Genomic DNA, 3944 nt, shown 5'->3' with positions numbered 1-3944 from the left:
TAAATACAAAATTATAAAGTTGCAAAGTAGTATCAGATATGCTATTAACCGGATGTTATGAAAAGTAATGTTTTTATAGGAATGAACTTTTTATTTGAATTTTATCAGCGAGGAATTTCATTGAAAAATTTAAATTTTGTTTGTATTTTTGGTGATTCACAACAAAATACTTCTTCATTGGTGCAAATAGCATCGAATTTTATTAGCTGCACAAGTCAAAATTTTATAGCTTTAAAAATAATTTTTCTTTATAAAATTTCAACATAAAAACATGATTCTAGTTTTGTAATTTCAAGTTTCAAATTTAAGGACTTAATTGTTAAAGTTTGTCTATTTTTATAAATTGCTTTAAATGCAGTTTAAAAGAAAATAACAAAATTTCTTCCCTAATCACCACTGGCATAAATTTACATGTTGTGGTGTCATCCCAATTTACATTAACAATTTTACTTAAAAACCACATTCATATAATAATTATAAAAGTCCAAATTGATACTTACTCTGCGTTGTGACAAAATTTTCAGCGTTACTTAATAAATCTCATAACGCATGATTCATTTTTTAATGTCAAAAAATATTCGAATTTATCTTTAATTCCAATTCAATTTTAAAGTTTTTTTTGAGCCCATTTTTAAAGTTTGAGGGTAAAATTATGCTTACAGACACATGCTTTTTAATCATTAAGGCAATAAAAGAATGGAAAATGCAACGAATTGCATTATTGGAAGAATATATGAGCAATCAAATAAGTTTTATAACACTCATAAATCAATGGATGTTGTATTTATGTAATGAACGATCAAATTTTTATCGTGGAAACTACGACTAAACAATGTGAATATGCAGAACGACGGAAAAATAATGAAAAGTGTGGGAAAGTATATAAAATTATCAGATCAGTGCGGTGATTCAAAGTGTGCCCATCAGCAGCCTTCATTCCATATGAAAAAAGTCCAGTTGGCTTAATCACTACTTAAGACTTCTATTAGCTTACAGTTCTGTGCACACGTGTGCTGGTATCTAATGATATCTCACAATGGTCATGTGCAAAGTCAAAATGCATTCTGCTAAGTACAATTCACAGACTTCGTAAAGTCACCAGCAATTCCGTTCGACAGTTTCTTGTCGTAGAGCATTCAGGTGAGGGTCTAGATCAACTCGCCGCGGCAATCAACTCGCCATGATTATCTGTGTCTGTGGCATAACTTTATGTTGTAGGTTCACTAGCCGAACATCTTTCTACTACATTACTTTATCAGTATCTGCATTATGTATCTGCATTCAGGGGCGTTGATACGTCTAATCTATAGGGGGATGGATATAGTATCTGGAAGATATATCACGTACATGTATTATTACACATGACAGTCTGACGAGGAACGAAATAGTGCCGTTTTTCATTTAAGCAAAACTGGAATCTCAGTCACGTGATATCAAAACTAATTTAATATTAATTTAATAATTAATTTTAATCAATTTAACAAATTAATAATTTTAATTGCATTTCAAATAAACAACACGTTTTGATCCTGTTTGAAAGTGAACTTATCTATTCCCTGGTCAATATCGATAGAAAAATTGGAATGAATGTACACAATCGTGCAAGTCGGTTCAGTCACGTATCTTCAAGGCAGGGCACACAACTACGACATAGTCGAATAATGCACTTACCGTCTAATTAAATAATGGAACAAATAAATCTTATTACGAGCTTTGTTTGCTGACCTTTTTGTTTGTTTGACTTTGTTGAGTTGAGAATTTTAAAAATTTACTGTGAAATCTGACAGATCAAGCGGCGAGTTGATCCATTCCGGTGACGCGTTGCAAAAATGATGAAACTGCTAACCACCCTCAGTTACTGTATTCAAAAGCGTTTTCACCATTTTGACCATGTGCACATTCGTCGCTGCTTCTTAATTAGCAGCCGGATGGCTAGTAATCTGTCGAATACACTATCTTTACCAGAAATTTATTCACTGTGAGCAGCGAAATGTTTTTAGAAGTTACAGTTAGAGAAAAATTGTGAATTACAAAAATCTGTCGCAACGATGAGATAACGGCCTGAGAAGTCAAGTTTGGCAATGAAAGTACATCTAACTACTTTGAATATGCATATTTGAATATTATCAAGGTTACATTTAAAACTGGGACAATTCAATAGTATTAGAAAAGTTTATAGCTGCTGTTGGTAACGCGGAACAGCAGCGCTATGAATTGTTTGAAATTTATTCCCGACGAGATTGATACCGTTGGTAATGATTTCATATGTTAAGCATTTTATTGGTTAATGGTAGAATTTTCATTTATCGCTGTTAGTCGTAAGCCACTATCCTAGATGTGTTGTAATACATGAAAATGGTTCTTATTCTACAGCTGTGGGAAGAATGTCATCAAAGTATTGCAGTACTCCAGGAATATCATCGACGGCGATTCTGTCTGTGACTCTGAACATTTCTGATAAACTGCAGGCGTGGAATTCGAAAAACATCGTAGCGTAACCATTAGTTTTACCATCGACCACTGACTGTTGATAGGCTTAAGATAAGCGCAATTTATCAAAAACTTGTATTCCCACCCGAAAGCCAACATATTTACCAATAGACAAGAATGCTTCCTCAAAACACGAGACAGTAATATCTAATTCATATTTTTATCTAAGTTTCATCATTATGTACAGTTGATGTTAATTCACTGCACATTTTACACATTCCTGTCTAGGTCCGCTGTGTGCAACTCTCAACTGATGCCGTTCCATTAAGTGTAATTAATTAATTAAGCCTCAAATTCCTAACTAACCCTTGCTATCTTATTCAGTTAATTAATCGCTGTAAGTGCATACACTAATGTTTGTCATTAAACAAATAACAATTAGAATCAATCAAACTGAGTGACTCACTAGTTATAGAATCTTTTTTTAATCAGTCTGTTATTTTTGATTTATCTTTTCTCACGATGTAAAGGGAATATACTTCGTGTTTTTGTGCAAATGGCAGAAGCAGATGGTTGCCGGTTGATTTAAAAATAATGATTGGAATTCTTGAAGTATTTCTGATGCATTTTGTGCACTGATTGTAAAAAGATTAAATCACTTCAAGCTCAACAGATCTGAAAAACGCCTTTCGACGGTGATAAGTCTTCGCCTCTTCTGAATTGTTGAGAAGTGTACCTTAACTTGAAAATTGCCTTTTTATCCGTTTCTTTTTGAAATAGCACAGTCAGGAATTAGGGTAATTTTGTTTGCACTTGACATTTTTCGGAAAGGATATCTGATAAGGATGGTGTGATATAATCGTGAATCCACTTCAGTGATTGATAATTTAATGTTTTTGAATGAATGGAAAGGACATCGTCAGAGCGTCAATGACAGAAGTGCCATCATCAGTGGTTCAGCAGCAGATACGGCTGTGTTTGTCATTGCTTTTGAATAGGAATTTCTTGAGTCATTTTTTGATGAATATTTTCAAAGTGACCAAGTTTCTGATCATGAATTTGGTAATCGACATCGATCCCTGTTACGATATCCTCCGCAACGAAGACAAATTTCCTGCAGCGTAAACAGCTTGAATTAAGCCTGAAAAACTAGTGTGGTTGTTTGTTGTTTAAGTTTTGTTTGATGTCTTGCGTTGATGGTTGTCTGGACCAGAAAGTTCTGGAGTCTTGCTATAGGAAAAGGTAACAATGACGAAAAATTCATCGCGTAAAAACATATTTGAATCTTACCAGATTTATATACCTTACTGAAGGTGCATTCGCAGAAAAGTGTTATACACATGTACAAAGAGAGAAATATTCGATCTAACTGCATGTATAGTCATAATTCTTCCATGGACGCTGAATACCTTCAGCGAGGTCTTATTCCAAAATAGCTGATATTTTCGTAGATAAGATCTAAATACTCAAAAATACACACTATTTCCAAATATGTTTCACATTACGAACACATT

The sequence above is a fragment of the Trichinella spiralis genome (genome assembly GCF_000181795.1).
Source record: "Trichinella spiralis strain ISS 195 chromosome Unknown Scfld610, whole genome shotgun sequence".
NCBI classification, from domain to species: Eukaryota; Metazoa; Nematoda; class Enoplea; order Trichinellida; family Trichinellidae; genus Trichinella; species Trichinella spiralis.
Note: the sequence above shows the minus strand (reverse complement) of the source record.